Below are 15,236 nucleotides of genomic sequence, written 5' to 3' on the forward strand. Positions count from 1 at the left end.
CTGGAAATCAGTGAAACAACTAACGATGCCATTTGAAAGGAACTGTGTGATTCAAACCCAGGAACTCCAGTTTACTAGAGAGGTACTTTAACCAACTAAGACATGGTGCCAGGCAACACACAAAGACAGGTGTAGATACTTGGCCTGTGGTTCATACAGATAAGCTGGAGTGGGGAAAACGGAAAGAAATGACGGTCGTCCTTGGGTGTGCTCTTACCACCATCCTTCGTCTTAACAGCTGAACGTGCTAATTGAATTGCACCACAGAAAACTGTTAGAGATAATTTACGGACTCCAACGAAAACGAAACATGACATACAATTATATGTCGGTGTGAAATATGTGTCCCTGGGTGAATAGGGTTGGGAACCCCAGTATTAGACCTTTTGCTATTTTGTAACTGATCACGATTTCCAGTCTATTGAAGGAGGACACAAAACAAAATTCTTGACTCTAGTGGGACTCGAACCCACAACCTTTGAATATCTTTGCCAAATCCCCCTAGAAGTCCAATGCCCTACCCATTGCGCTACAGAGCCAACCACGTAATAAGCATTTTTGAAAAACGTACCTGAGCCGTACGAAGCACCGCTCGCTGAATGTAAATTTCGAAAGCTACACGACGGGCTGGAAATCAGTGAAACAACTAACGATGCCATTTGAAAGGCACTGTGTGATTCAAACCCAGGAACTCCAGTTTACTAGAGAGGTACTTTAACCAACTAAGACATGGTGCCAGGCAACACACAAAGACAGGTGTAGATACTTGGCCTGTGGTTCATACAGATAAGCTGGAGTGGGAAAAACGGAAAGAAATGACGGTCGAGTCCCTTGGGTGTGCTCTTACCACCATCCTTTGTCTTAACAGCCGAACGTGCTAACTGAATTGCACCACAGAAAACTGTTAGAGATAATTTACGGACTCCAACGAAAACGAAACATGACATACAAGTATGTAGGTGTGAAATATGTGTCCCTGGGTGAATAGGGTTGGGAACCCCAGTATTAGACCTTTTGCTATTTTGTAACTGATCACGATTTCCATTCTATTGAAGGAGGACACAAAACAAAATTCTTGACTCTAGTGGGACTCGAACCCACAACCTTTGAATATCTTTGCCAAATCCCCCTAGAAGTCCAATGCCCTACCCATTGCGCTACAGAGCCAACCACGTAATAAGCATTTTTGAAAAACGTACCTGAGCCGTACGAAGCACCGCTCGCTGAATGTAAATTTCGAAAGCTACACGACGGGCTGGAAATCAGTGAAACAACTAACGATGCCATTTGAAAGGAACTGTGTGATTCAAACCCAGGAACTCCAGTTTACTAGAGAGGTACTTTAACCAACTAAGACATGGTGCCAGGCAACACACAAAGACAGGTGTAGATACTTGGCCTGTGGTTCATACAGATAAGCTGGAGTGGGGAAAACGGAAAGAAATGACGGTCGTCCTTGGGTGTGCTCTTACCACCATCCTTGGTCTTAACAGCTGAACGTGCTAATTGAATTGCACCACAGAAAACTGTTAGAGATAATTTACGGACTCCAACGAAAACGAAACATGACATACAATTATATGTCGGTGTGAAATATGTGTCCCTGGGTGAATAGGGTTGGGAACCCCAGTATTAGACCTTTTGCTATTTTGTAACTGATCACGATTTCCAGTCTATTGAAGGAGGACACAAAACAAAATTCTTGACTCTAGTGGGACTCGAACCCACAACCTTTGAATATCTTTGCCAAATCCCCCTAGAAGTCCAATGCCCTACCAGTGGCGGCTGGTGAAAAATATTCTCGGTGGGGCTGTGCCATACTTTTTTTTCCTGTAACCATCGCGATATATTTTAACACAAACTGCAGGACAGCAGTGCTCAGTGAAACATTCAGTAATTATTTAATGCCAATATTAAAAAGTTGAGGCATTCTTACACAAAAACATATTACACAAACCCAAGCCTTTCATTTGCATTTAAAGTGAACTTTTCACCATTGGTAGTAAACAGGCAACGCAACAGGCATGCTGTCAGAACAGAGTGGAAAGTGGACAATAACATGAAATTATTATAAAGTTTATAGGAAATCTTACACTGTATGAAAGGATGTATAATATAGAAATGGATATCAAGTGGATGAACTCAAACCTTTGACTGGAAGAATAGCATACAGTATTTTATGATCATACTAAATGTGACTAATTGTTAATGTGCTCCAGAACTGCAACAATTAATTGATACAAAACAACATATATACAGTAATATTAGCAAAGACACTATTAAGACTTTCTAGAGTACCATATATAACTGGATTTTTTATGCTAAGGTCAACTATATACAAAGAAACATGCGGCCAGAGCTGCTCTGTGTGTGTGTGTCTGTCATCTTATTTGTACAGGAATTTTGCCCGTCTGTCCTTCTGAGTGGCAAACCTCTCAATGACCCTTTGATTAAAGTCAGGAATGTCCCTGACAAGTTTCTTCTCCATGGAGAGCATGGCCAGAGCGTTCAGGCGATCCTGTGTCATGCTGTTTCTCAGGAAGGTCTTGATCCTTTTCAGTGTAGAGAAGCACCTTTCTGACTCAGCAGTTGTCATGGGTGTGGTGATGAGGATCTTGAGGAGGCTGGCAGTCTCTGTGAAAGTGCTCTGAAGGTTGTTCTCCATGAAGAACTGGTACAGGGCACTGCACCACTACAAGCCTTGAACTCACTGTTCTCATAGATGAGGGACAGTTTGGTTTTGAGCTTGGCCTTGTTCAACATGGGGGTACGCCTCCACGGTTGTTTCAAGCGCTGTATCGGGAACTTCACACTGTGTTGTGGGAACAACTCTCCGTGCAATAGTGTTGCGCTGATGAGGTGCTGGGTGAAGGAGAACCTCTCTTTGGCATGACTCAGGATGGTATCACATACCTGTAAAAGATACATCATCAGCTTTAATTTGCAATTAAGCTATTTTGATGCAAGTGATCCTGACTGACACATGCCTATGTCCAACTCAAGTATATGATTACCAAGGTGCTGATTGTTCAGGGTTTTGGCTACATACTACCAGGCCTGAAAAAAGTTCTAGGTGGGAAACACTGACAATTACATCACAACTTACCTCTATAGCCAACCTCTGTTGTTCTCCTGGTCCCAGCATCCTCCGTCGCTTGATGGGCTGTTGCTGCTCGTCAGATGCGCTGTCCCCACACAAAGAGGGAATTGAGGCCCTGGGTCCAAAAAATAAAGTTTAATTTGATAACTTGCAATCAGACTTCTTAACTCACTGTAATTCCCCCCTCAACACACAACCAGTGACTTATATATATATATATAGACAGACAGACAGACAGACAGACAGACAGACAGTGTGTATATACACACAAACTATGTCTAGTAACTGCTTTTAACCTGTGATGTACATAATTAACTGATGTTATTACGTTTTAAAGCCTTTTTCTATTACATTTGTGAGAGGGATGCAACATAATTTTGTTCTGCTGTTCACTTAGCAATAAAGTTAATATTCAATAACAACTAGGCCTCTTCTAGAAATTGACCTGGTGGACACCTGAATAATTATTACAAACTGTGTAGTACTTTCCTGCATTATTATCAACGTCTGATTGTGTCTTCTCTTTCCTTTTAAAATACTAAAACAAATATAATTGTGACGGCTCTATGATAATCACTCACACAAGCACCAACTGGCAGTGGGTGGAAAGCGTCAGTCGTCTCCGTCAGCTTGAATGGCGATAAAATCAGCACTCTTTACTTCCTCCAGGATGTAATCCTTAAGCATTGACAGCATACAGTCCAACAGCTCGTTCTGTATCGTCTTTGACGTGCCCTTAAAAACGGTAGCTGTCTTCAGGTGCTCCTCCAGCACACTGTCGAGGGAGGCAACAAAATCCACTAAGCCCGGAAAATGCCGGGGTTGTCTGAGAGTCAGTCTCCTCGTGCCCACGCAAGGCCAACTCAAAAGCCCCACAGAACTTCACACAATCGATAATTTTGGATAGAATGTGCCTGTTTTTATCCACCTCCTCATTGTGTTTCCTCACCGCAATCCTGTGGCCGTCATCCAGCTGCGTAGCAATGTTCACCCCTTCCTAATACAGCTAGCTTTACAGAGTTGTCCATGTGTGCCCTGGTGTTCTCATGTTTCTTTACCTTCTCTGACAGGTGCTTCATATCCCTCACTCCGGTACCTGTCCATGCTGAATCTGACCCGTCGTTTTAAAAAGCAAGCACGGAAAGCAAAATAAAGCATTAGCATCAGTGCACCCAGCTAGCCAAGCCTTCCTGGTGTACCAGCTACGGGAGAAGCCGCGCATATACTGCTTCCCTTTCCGCTAGCCTGCTGTCTGATTGAGAGGTCAGGTTGATCTGGGCCCAGCTCTTTCACCCGAACTTTCTCTGACAAAGTTCTCCTCTCAAACGGATCTTGGAGGAGAGATTTCACCGAGTTAGGGTTGGGTCTTGAGGAGTATGGCTTTTGCGTTCGCCATTGTTGTCTAGTAAAAATGGCGTCACTGGACCCCGGTCCTTATTTTATCAGGGGCGAGCTTGAAGTGGTAAAATAATCGCCCTCCTTGGATTCGATTTAAGATCGCTTATTGACTACATTTTATGTCATACATTCATATCTTAAATTAGCAATTGGCTTAACTGCTACGTAGACCCGCCTCCTCGGGGCACTTTCTGTACGCCCAGAGCTGACGAGGCGTTTGACAGGCAGAGGAAAGGTTGCGAATATGATTTTCTATCATATCTTACACATATTACTGTGTGCATTCCATATTTCAAACACACAAATATTGACATACTGATGTTTTTATTATTATTATTATTATTATTTTTATTTTTTTATTTTTTAAAATAATTTTATTTAAGGGCGCGCCTCTAGCGCCCTCTATCGGCCAGCCGCCACTGTGCCCTACCCATTGCGCTACAGAGCCAACCACGTAATAAGCATTTTTGAAAAATGTACCTGAGCCGTACGAAGCACCGCTCGCTGAATGTAAATTTCGAAAGCTACACGACGGGCTGGAAATCAGTGAAACAACTAACGATGCCATTTGAAAGGCACTGTGTGATTCAAACCCAGGAACTCCAGTTTACTAGAGAGGTACTTTAACCAACTAAGACATCGTGCCAGGCAACACACAAAGACAGGTGTAGATACTTGGCCTGTGGTTCATACAGATAAGCTGGAGTGGGAAAAACGGAAAGAAATGACGGTCGTCCTTGGGTGTGCTCTTACCACCATCCTTTGTCTTAACAGCCGAACGTGCTAACTGAATTGCACCACAGAAAACTGTTAGAGATAATTTACGGACTCCAACGAAAACGAAACATGACATACAAGTATGTAGGTGTGAAATATGTGTCCCTGGGTGAATAGGGTTGGGAAGCCCAGTATTAGACCTTTTGCTATTTTGTAACTGATCACGCTTTCCATTCTATTGAAGGAGGACACAAAACAAAATTCTTGACTCTAATGGGACTCGAACCCACAACCTTTGAATATCTTTGCCAAATCCCCCTAGAAGTCCAATGCGCTATCCATTGCGCTACAGAGCCAACCATGTAATAATCTATTTTGAAAAATGTACCTGAGCCGTACGAAGCACCGCTCGCTGAATGTAACTTTCGAAAGCTACACGACGGGCTGGAAATCAGTGAAACAACTAACGATGCCATTTGAAAGGCACTGTGTGATTCAAACCCAGGAACTCCAGTTTACTAGAGAGGTACTTTAACCAACTAAGACATGGTGCCAGGCAACACACAAAGACAGGTGTAGATACTTGGCCTGTGGTTCATACAGATAAGCTGGAGTGGGAAAAACGGAAAGAAATGACGGTCGGCCCTTGGGTGTGCTCTTACCACCGTCCTTCGTCTTAACAGCTGAACGTGCTAACTGAATTGCACCACAGAAAACTGTTAGAGATAATTTACGGACTCCAACGAAAACGAAACATGACATACAATTATGTCGGTGTGAAATATGTGTCCCTGGGTGAATAGGGTTGGGAAGCCCAGGATTAGACCTTTTGCTATTTTGTAACTGATCACGCTTTCCATTCTATTGAAGGAGGACACAAAACAAAATTCTTGACTCTAGTGGGACTCGAACCCACAACCTTTGAATATCTTTGCCAAATCCACCTAGAAGTCCAATGCGCTATCCATTGCGCTACAGAGCCAACCACGTAATAAGCAATTTTGAAAAATGTACCTGAGCCGTACGAAGCACCGCTCGCTGAATGTAACTTTCAAAGCTACACGACGGGCTGGAAATCAGTGAAACAACTAACGATGCCATTTGAAAGGCACTGTGTGATTCAAACCCAGGAACTCCAGTTTACTAGAGAGGTACTTTAACCAACTAAGACATCGTGCCAGGCAACACACAAAGACAGGTGTAGATACTTGGCCTGTGGTTCATACAGATAAGCTGGAGTGGGAAAAACGGAAAGAAATGACGGTCGTCCTTGGGTGTGCTCTTACCACCATCCTTTGTCTTAACAGCCGAACGTGCTAACTGAATTGCACCACAGAAAACTGTTAGAGATAATTTACGGACTCCAACGAAAACGAAACATGACATACAATTATGTAGGTGTGAAATATGTGTCCCTGGGTGAATAGGGTTGGGAACCCCAGGATTAGACCTTTTGCTATTTTGTAACTGATCACGCTTTCCATTCTATTGAAGGAGGACACAAAACAAAATTCTTGACTCTAGTGGGACTCGAACCCACAACCTTTGAATATCTTTGCCAAATCCGCCTAGAAGTCCAATGCGCTATCCATTGCGCTACAGAGCCAACCACGTAATAAGCAATTTTGAAAAATTTACCTGAGCCTACGAAGCACCGCTCGCTGAATGTAACTTTCGAAAGCTACACGACGGGCTGGAAATCAGTGAAACAACTAACGATGCCATTTGAAAGGCACTGTGTGATTCAAACCCAGGAACTCCAGTTTACTAGAGAGGTACTTTAACCAACTAAGACATGGTGCCAGGCAACACACAAAGACAGGTGTAGATACTTGGCCTGTGGTTCATACAGATAAGCTGGAGTGGGAAAAACGGAAAGAAATGACGGTCGTCCTTGGGTGTGCTCTTACCACCGTCCTTTGTCTTAACAGCCAAACGTGCTAACTGAATTGCACCACAGAAAACTGTTAGAGATAATTTACGGACTCCAACGAAAACGAAACATGACATACAATTATGTCGGTGTGAAATATGTGTCCCTGGGTGAATAGGGTTGGGAAACCCAGGATTAGACCTTTTGCTATTTTGTAACTGATCACGCTTTCCATTCTATTGAAGGAGGACACAAAACAAAAATCTTGACTCTAGTGGGACTCGAACCCACAACCTTTGAATATCTTTTCCAAATCCGCCTAGAAGTCCAATGCGCTATCCATTGCGCTACAGAGCCAACCACGTAATAAGCAATTTTGAAAAATTTACCTGAGCCGTACGAAGCACCGCTCGCTGAATGTAACTTCCGAAAGCTACACGACGGGCTGGAAATCAGTGAAACAACTAACGATGCCATTTGAAAGGCACTGTGTGATTCAAACCCAGGAACTCCAGTTTACTAGAGAGGTACTTTAACCAACTAAGACATGGTGCCAGGCAACACACAAAGACAGGTGTAGATACTTGGCCTGTGGTTCATACAGATAAGATGGAGTGGGAAAAACGGAAAGAAATGACGGTCGTCCTTGGGTGTGCTCTTACCACCATCCTTTGTCTTAACAGCCGAACGTGCTAACTGAATTGCACCACAGAAAACTGTTAGAGATAATTTACGGACTCCAACGAAAACGAAACATGACATACAATTATGTAGGTGTGATATATGTGTCCCTGGGTGAATAGGGTTGGGAAGCCCAGGATTAGACCTTTTGCTATTTTGTAACTGATCACGCTTTCCATTCTATTGAAGGAGGACACAAAACAAAATTCTTGACTCTAGTGGGACTCGAACCCACAACCTTTGAATATCTTTGCCAAATCCGCCTAGAAGTCCAATGCGCTATCCATTGCGCTACAGAGCCAACCACGTAATAAGCAATTTTGAAAAATGTACCTGAGCCATACGAAGCACCGCTCGCTGAATGTAAATTTCGAAAGCTACACGACGGGCTGGAAATCAGTGAAACAACTAACGATGCCATTTGAAAGGCACTGTGTGATTCAAACCCAGGAACTCCAGTTTACTAGAGAGGTACTTTAACCAACTAAGACATCGTGCCAGGCAACACACAAAGACAGGTGTAGATACTTGGCCTGTGGTTCATACAGATAAGCTGGAGTGGGAAAAACGGAAAGAAATGACGGTCGTCCTTGGGTGTGCTCTTACCACCATCCTTCGTCTTAACAGCCGAACGTGCTAACTGAATTGCACCACAGAAAACTGTTAGAGATAATTTACGGACTCCAACGAAAACGAAACATGACATACAAGTATGTAGGTGTGAAATATGTGTCCCTGGGTGAATAGGGTTGGGAAGCCCAGGATTAGACCTTTTGCTATTTTGTAACTGATCACGCTTTCCATTCTATTGAAGGAGGACACAAAACAAAATTCTTGACTCTAGTGGGACTCGAACCCACAACCTTTGAATATCTTTGCCAAATCCGCCTAGAAGTCCAATGCGCTATCCATTGCGCTACAGAGCCAACCACGTAATAAGCTATTTTGAAAAATGTACCTGAGCCGTACGAAGCACCGCTCGCTGAATGTAACTTTCGAAAGCTACACGACGGGCTGGAAATCAGTGAAACAACTAACGATGCCATTTGAAAGGCACTGTGTGATTCAAACCCAGGAACTCCAGTTTACTAGAGAGGTACTTTAACCAACTAAGACATCGTGCCAGGCAACACACAAAGACAGGTGTAGATACTTGGCCTGTGGTTCATACAGATAAGCTGGAGTGGGAAAAACGGAAAGAAATGACGGTCGTCCTTGGGTGTGCTCTTACCACCATCCTTCGTCTTAACAGCCAAACGTGCTAACTGAATTGCACCACAGAAAACTGTTAGAGATAATTTACGGACTCCAACGAAAACGAAACATGACATACAAGTATGTAGGTGTGATATATGTGTCCTTGGGTGAATAGGGTTGGGAAGCCCAGGATTAGACCTTTTGCTATTTTGTAACTGATCACGCTTTCCATTCTATTGAAGGAGGACACAAAACAAAATTCTTGACTCTAGTGGGACTCGAACCCACAACCTTTGAATATCTTTGCCAAATCCGCCTAGAAGTCCAATGCGCTATCCATTGCGCTACAGAGCCAATCACGTACTAAGCAATTTTGAAAAATGTACATGAGCCATACGAAGCACCGCTCGCAGAATGTAAATTTTGAAAGCTACACGACGGGCTGGAAATCAGTGAAACAACTAACGATGCCATTTGAAAGGCACTGTGTGATTCAAACCCAGGAACTCCAGTTTACTAGAGAGGTACTTTAACCAACTAAGACATGGTGCCAGGCAACACACAAAGACAGGTGTAGATACTTGGCCTGTGGTTCATACAGATAAGCTGGAGTGGGAAAAACGGAAAGAAATGACGGTCGTCCTTGGGTGTGCTCTTACCACCATCCTTCGTCTTAACAGCTGAACATGCTAATTGAATTGCACCACAGAAAACTGTTAGAGATAATTTACGGACTCCAACGAAAACGAAACATGACATACAAGTATGTAGGTGTGATATATGTGTCCTTGGGTGAATAGGGTTGGGAATCCCAGGATTAGACCTTTTGCTATTTTGTAACTGATCACGCTTTCCATTCTATAGAAGGAGGACATAAAACAAAATTCTTGACTCTAGTGGGACTCGAACCCACAACCTTTGAATATCTTTGCCAAATCCGCCTAGAAGTCCAAAGCGCTATCCATTGCGCTACAGAGCCAACCACGTACTAAGCAATTTTGAAAAATGTACCTGAGCCATACGAAGCACCGCTCGCTGAATGTAAATTTTGAAAGCTACACGACGGGCTGGAAATCAGTGAAACAACTAACGATGCCATTTGAAAGGCACTGTGTGATTCAAACCCAGGAACTCCAGTTTACTAGAGAGGTACTTTAACCAACTAAGACATGGTGCCAGGCAACACACAAAGACAGGTGTAGATACTTGGCCTGTGGTTCATACAGATAAGCTGGAGTGGGAAAAACGGAAAGAAATGACGGTCGTCCTTGGGTGTGCTCTTACCACCATCCTTTGTCTTAACAGCCGAACGTGCTAACTGAATTGCACCACAGAAAACTGTTAGAGATAATTTACGGACTCCAACGAAAACGAAACATGACATACAAGTATGTAGGTGTGAAATATGTGTCCCTGGGTGAATAGGGTTGGGAAGCCCAGGATTAGACCTTTTGCTATTTTGTAACTGATCACGCTTTCCATTCTATTGAAGGAGGACACAAAACAAAATTCTTGACTCTAATAGGACTCGAACCCACAACCTTTGAATATCTTTGCCAAATCCCCCTAGAAGTCCAATGCGCTATCCATTGCGCTACAGAGCCAACCACGTAATAAGCTATTTTGAAAAATGTACCTGAGCCGTACGAAGCACCGCTCGCTGAATGTAAATTTCGAAAGCTACACGACGGGCTGGAAATCAGTGAAACAACTAACGATGCCATTTGAAAGGCACTGTGTGATTCAAACCCAGGAACTCCAGTTTACTAGAGAGGTACTTTAACCAACTAAGACATCGTGCCAGGCAACACACAAAGACAGGTGTAGATACTTGGCCTGTGGTTCATACAGATAAGCTGGAGTGGGAAAAACGGAAAGAAATGACGGTCGTCCTTGGGTGTGCTCTTACCACCATCCTTCGTCTTAACAGCTGAACGTGCTAATTGAATTGCACCACAGAAAACTGTTAGAGATAATTTACGGACTCCAACGAAAACGAAACATGACATACAAGTATGTAGGTGTGATATATGTGTCCTTGGGTGAATAGGGTTGGGAAGCCCAGGATTAGACCTTTTGCTATTTTGTAACTGATCACGCTTTCCATTCTATTGAAGGAGGACACAAAACAAAAATCTTGACTCTAGTGGGACTCGAACCCACAACCTTTGAATATCTTTGCCAAATCCGCCTAGAAGTCCAATGTGCTATCCATTGCGCTACAGAGCCAACCACATAATAAGCAATTTTGAAAAATGTACCTGAGCCGTACGAAGCACCGCTCACTGAATGTAACTTTCGAAAGCTACACGACGGGCTGGAAATCAGTGAAACAACTAACAATGCCATTTGAAAGGAACTGTGTGATTCAAACCCAGGAACTCCAGTTCACTAGAGAGGTACTTTAACCAACTAAGACATGGTGCCAGGCAACACACAAAGACAGGTGTAGATACTTGGCCTGTGGTTCATACAGATAAGCTGGAGTGGGAAAAACGGAAAGAAATGACGGTCGTCCTTGGGTGTGCTCTTACCACCGTCCTTTGTCTTAACAGCCAAACGTGCTAACTGAATTGCACCACAGAAAACTGTTAGAGATAATTTACGGACTCCAACGAAAACGAAACATGACATACAAGTATGTAGGTGTGATATATGTGTCCTTGGGTGAATAGGGTTGGGAAGCCCAGGATTAGACCTTTTGCTATTTTGTAACTGATCACGCTTTCCATTCTATAGAAGGAGGACATAAAACAAAATTCTTGACTCTAGTGGGACTCGAACCCACAACCTTTGAATATCTTTGCCAAATCCGCCTAGAAGTCCAATGCGCTATCCATTGCGCTACAGAGCCAACCACGTACTAAGCAATTTTGAAAAATGTACCTGAGCCATACGAAGCACCGCTCGCTGAATGTAAATTTTGAAAGCTACACGACGGGCTGGAAATCAGTGAAACAACTAACGATGCCATTTGAAAGGCACTGTGTGATTCAAACCCAGGAACTCCAGTTTACTAGAGAGGTACTTTAACCAACTAAGACATGGTGCCAGGCAACACACAAAGACAGGTGTAGATACTTGGCCTGTGGTTCATACAGATAAGCTGGAGTGGGAAAAACGGAAAGAAATGACGGTCGTCCTTGGGTGTGCTCTTACCACCGTCCTTTGTCTTAACAGCCAAACGTGCTAACTGAATTGCACCACAGAAAACTGTTAGAGATAATTTACGGACTCCAACGAAAACGAAACATGACATACAAGTATGTAGGTGTGATATATGTGTCCTTGGGTGAATAGGGTTGGGAAGCCCAGGATTAGACCTTTTGCTATTTTGTAACTGATCACGCTTTCCATTCTATTGAAGGAGGACACAAAACAAAATTCTTGACTCTAGTGGGACTCGAACCCACAACCTTTGAATATCTTTGCCAAATCCGCCTAGAAGTCCAATGCGCTATCCATTGCGCTACAGAGCCAACCATGTAATAAGCAATTTTGAAAAATGTACCTGAGCCTTACGAAGCACCGCTCGCTGAATGTAACTTTCGAAAGCTACACGACGGGCTGGAAATCAGTGAAACAACTAACGATGCCATTTGAAAGGCACTTTGTGATTCAAACCCAGGAACTCCAGTTTACTAGAGAGGTACTTTAACCAACCAAGACATGGTGCCAGGCAACACACAAAGACAGGTGTAGATACTTGGCCTGTGGTTCATACAGATAAGCTGGAGTGGGAAAAACGGAAAGAAATGACGGTCGTCCTTGGGTGTGCTCTTACCACCGTCCTTTGTCTTAACAGCCAAACGTGCTAACTGAATTGCACCACAGAAAACTGTTAGAGATAATTTACGGACTCCAACGAAAACGAAACATGACATACAAGTATGTAGGTGTGATATATGTGTCCTTGGGTGAATAGGGTTGGGAGTCCCAGGATTAGACCTTTTGCTATTTTGTAACTGATCACGCTTTCCATTCTATTGAAGGAGGACACAAAACAAAATTCTTGACTCTAGTGGGACTCGAACCCACAACCTTTGAATATCTTTGCCAAATCCGCCTAGAAGTCCAATGCGCTATCCATTGCGCTACAGAGCCAACCACGTAATAAGCAATTTTGAAAAATGTACCTGAGCCTTACGAAGCACCGCTCGCTGAATGTAACTTTCGAAAGCTACACGACGGGCTGGAAATCAGTGAAACAACTAACGATGCCATTTGAAAGGCACTGTGTGATTCAAACCCAGGAACTCCAGTTTACTAGAGAGGTACTTTAACCAACTAAGACATCGTGCCAGGCAACACACAAAGACAGGTGTAGATACTTGGCCTGTGGTTCATACAGATAAGCTGGAGTGGGAAAAACGGAAAGAAATGACGGTCGTCCTTGGGTGTGCTCTTACCACCATCCTTCGTCTTAACAGCCGAACGTGCTAACTGAATTGCACCACAGAAAACTGTTAGAGATAATTTACGGACTCCAACGAAAACGAAACATGACATACAAGTATGTAGGTGTGAAATATGTGTCCCTGGGTGAATAGGGTTGGGAACCCCAGTATTAGACCTTTTGCTATTTTGTAACTGATCACGATTTCCAGTCTATTGAAGGAGGACACAAAACAAAATTCTTGACTCTAGTGGGACTCGAACCCACAACCTTTGAATATCTTTGCCAAATCCGCCTAGAAGTCCAATGCGCTATCCATTGCGCTACAGAGCCAACCATGTAATAAGCAATTTTGAAAAATGTACCTGAGCCTTACGAAGCACCGCTCGCTGAATGTAACTTTCGAAAGCTACACGACGGGCTGGAAATCAGTGAAACAACTAACGATGCCATTTGAAAGGCACTATGTGATTCAAACCCAGGAACTCCAGTTTACTAGAGAGGTACTTTAACCAACCAAGACATGGTGCCAGGCAACACACAAAGACAGGTGTAGATACTTGGCCTGTGGTTCATACAGATAAGCTGGAGTGGGAAAAACGGAAAGAAATGACGGTCGTCCTTGGGTGTGCTCTTACCACCATCCTTCGTCTTAACAGCTGAACGTGCTAATTGAATTGTACCACAGAAAACTGTTAGAGATAATTTATGGACTCCAACGAAAACGAAACATGACATACAATTATGTCGGTGTGAAATATGTGTCCCTGGGTGAATAGGGTTGGGAAGCCCAGGATTAGACCTTTTGCTATTTTGTAACTGATCACGCCTTCCATTCTATTGAAGGAGGACACAAAACAAAATGCTTGACTCTAGTGGGACTCAAACCCACAACCTTTGAATATCTTTGCCAAATCCGCCTAGAAGTCCAATGCGCTATCGATTGCGCTACAGAGCCAACCACATAATAAGCCATTTTGAAAAATTTACCTGAGCCGTACGAAGCACCGCTCGCTGAATGTAACTTTCGAAAGCTACACGACGGGCTGGAAATCAGTGAAACAACTAACGATGCCATTTGAAAGGCACTGTGTGATTCAAACCCAGGAACTCCAGTTTACTAGAGAGGTACTTTAACCAACCAAGACATGGTGCCAGGCAACACACAAAGACAGGTGTAGATACTTGGCCTGTGGTTCATACAGATAAGCTGGAGTGGGAAAAACGGAAAGAAATGACAGTCGTCCTTGGGTGTGCTCTTACCACCATCCTTTGTCTTAACAGCCGAACGTGCTAACTGAATTGCACAACAGAAAACTGTTAGAGATAATTTACGGACTCCAACGAAAACGAAACATGACATACTAGTATGTAGGTGTGAAATATGTGTCCCTGGGTGAATAGGGTTGGGAAGCCCAGGATTAGACCTTTTGCTATTTTGTAACTGATCACGATTTCCATTCTATTGAAGGAGGACACAAAACAAAATTCTTGACTCAAGTGGGACTTGAACCCACAACCTTTGAATATCTTTGCCAAATCCGCCTAGAAGTCCAATGCGCTATCCATTGCGCTACAGAGCCAACCATTTAATTAACCATTTTGAAAAATGTACCTGAGCCGTATGAAGCACCGCTCGCTGAATGTAACTTTCGAAAGCTACACGACGGGCTGGAAATCAGTGAAACAACTAACGATGCCATTTGAAAGGCACTGTGTGATTCAAACCCAGGAACTCCAGTTTACTAGAGAGGTACTTTAACCAACTAAGACATGGTGCCAGGCAACACACAAAGACAGGTGTAGATACTTGGCCTGTGGTTCATACAGATAAGCTGGAGTGGGAAAAACTGAAAGAAATGACGGTCGTCCTT

The 15,236-nt window shown here is 43.4% G+C and overlaps 18 non-coding genes across 18 annotated transcripts; all 18 read right to left on the minus strand.

Annotated features, from left to right (window-relative positions):
- Window positions 1-448: 448 nt before the first annotated feature.
- trnar-ucu lies at window positions 449-539 on the minus strand. The gene is given in 2 exon segments: window positions 449-484; window positions 503-539. It is a non-coding gene; the product is annotated as a tRNA-Arg (tRNA).
- A 537-nt stretch (window positions 540-1,076) lies between these two features.
- trnar-ucu lies at window positions 1,077-1,167 on the minus strand. The gene is given in 2 exon segments: window positions 1,077-1,112; window positions 1,131-1,167. It is a non-coding gene; the product is annotated as a tRNA-Arg (tRNA).
- A 4,313-nt stretch (window positions 1,168-5,480) lies between these two features.
- Window positions 5,481-5,571, minus strand: trnar-ucu. Its single transcript is given in 2 exon segments — window positions 5,481-5,516; window positions 5,535-5,571. It is a non-coding gene; the product is annotated as a tRNA-Arg (tRNA).
- Window positions 5,572-6,106: 535 nt separating this feature from the next.
- trnar-ucu lies at window positions 6,107-6,197 on the minus strand. Its single transcript is given in 2 exon segments — window positions 6,107-6,142; window positions 6,161-6,197. It is a non-coding gene; the product is annotated as a tRNA-Arg (tRNA).
- Window positions 6,198-6,730: 533 nt separating this feature from the next.
- trnar-ucu lies at window positions 6,731-6,821 on the minus strand. Its single transcript is given in 2 exon segments — window positions 6,731-6,766; window positions 6,785-6,821. It is a non-coding gene; the product is annotated as a tRNA-Arg (tRNA).
- Window positions 6,822-7,354: 533 nt separating this feature from the next.
- trnar-ucu lies at window positions 7,355-7,445 on the minus strand. Its single transcript is given in 2 exon segments — window positions 7,355-7,390; window positions 7,409-7,445. It is a non-coding gene; the product is annotated as a tRNA-Arg (tRNA).
- A 534-nt stretch (window positions 7,446-7,979) lies between these two features.
- Window positions 7,980-8,070, minus strand: trnar-ucu. The gene is given in 2 exon segments: window positions 7,980-8,015; window positions 8,034-8,070. It is a non-coding gene; the product is annotated as a tRNA-Arg (tRNA).
- Window positions 8,071-8,604: 534 nt separating this feature from the next.
- On the minus strand, window positions 8,605-8,695 carry trnar-ucu. The gene is given in 2 exon segments: window positions 8,605-8,640; window positions 8,659-8,695. It is a non-coding gene; the product is annotated as a tRNA-Arg (tRNA).
- Window positions 8,696-9,229: 534 nt separating this feature from the next.
- On the minus strand, window positions 9,230-9,320 carry trnar-ucu. The gene is given in 2 exon segments: window positions 9,230-9,265; window positions 9,284-9,320. It is a non-coding gene; the product is annotated as a tRNA-Arg (tRNA).
- A 534-nt stretch (window positions 9,321-9,854) lies between these two features.
- trnar-ucu lies at window positions 9,855-9,945 on the minus strand. The gene is given in 2 exon segments: window positions 9,855-9,890; window positions 9,909-9,945. It is a non-coding gene; the product is annotated as a tRNA-Arg (tRNA).
- A 534-nt stretch (window positions 9,946-10,479) lies between these two features.
- trnar-ucu lies at window positions 10,480-10,570 on the minus strand. Its single transcript is given in 2 exon segments — window positions 10,480-10,515; window positions 10,534-10,570. It is a non-coding gene; the product is annotated as a tRNA-Arg (tRNA).
- Window positions 10,571-11,104: 534 nt separating this feature from the next.
- On the minus strand, window positions 11,105-11,195 carry trnar-ucu. Its single transcript is given in 2 exon segments — window positions 11,105-11,140; window positions 11,159-11,195. It is a non-coding gene; the product is annotated as a tRNA-Arg (tRNA).
- A 534-nt stretch (window positions 11,196-11,729) lies between these two features.
- Window positions 11,730-11,820, minus strand: trnar-ucu. Its single transcript is given in 2 exon segments — window positions 11,730-11,765; window positions 11,784-11,820. It is a non-coding gene; the product is annotated as a tRNA-Arg (tRNA).
- Window positions 11,821-12,354: 534 nt separating this feature from the next.
- trnar-ucu lies at window positions 12,355-12,445 on the minus strand. The gene is given in 2 exon segments: window positions 12,355-12,390; window positions 12,409-12,445. It is a non-coding gene; the product is annotated as a tRNA-Arg (tRNA).
- A 534-nt stretch (window positions 12,446-12,979) lies between these two features.
- Window positions 12,980-13,070, minus strand: trnar-ucu. Its single transcript is given in 2 exon segments — window positions 12,980-13,015; window positions 13,034-13,070. It is a non-coding gene; the product is annotated as a tRNA-Arg (tRNA).
- A 534-nt stretch (window positions 13,071-13,604) lies between these two features.
- trnar-ucu lies at window positions 13,605-13,695 on the minus strand. Its single transcript is given in 2 exon segments — window positions 13,605-13,640; window positions 13,659-13,695. It is a non-coding gene; the product is annotated as a tRNA-Arg (tRNA).
- A 534-nt stretch (window positions 13,696-14,229) lies between these two features.
- On the minus strand, window positions 14,230-14,320 carry trnar-ucu. Its single transcript is given in 2 exon segments — window positions 14,230-14,265; window positions 14,284-14,320. It is a non-coding gene; the product is annotated as a tRNA-Arg (tRNA).
- A 534-nt stretch (window positions 14,321-14,854) lies between these two features.
- Window positions 14,855-14,945, minus strand: trnar-ucu. Its single transcript is given in 2 exon segments — window positions 14,855-14,890; window positions 14,909-14,945. It is a non-coding gene; the product is annotated as a tRNA-Arg (tRNA).
- Window positions 14,946-15,236: the final 291 nt, after the last annotated feature.

This window comes from Coregonus clupeaformis, chromosome 13, assembly GCF_020615455.1.
Source record: "Coregonus clupeaformis isolate EN_2021a chromosome 13, ASM2061545v1, whole genome shotgun sequence".
Lineage (NCBI taxonomy): Eukaryota > Metazoa > Chordata > Actinopteri > Salmoniformes > Salmonidae > Coregonus > Coregonus clupeaformis.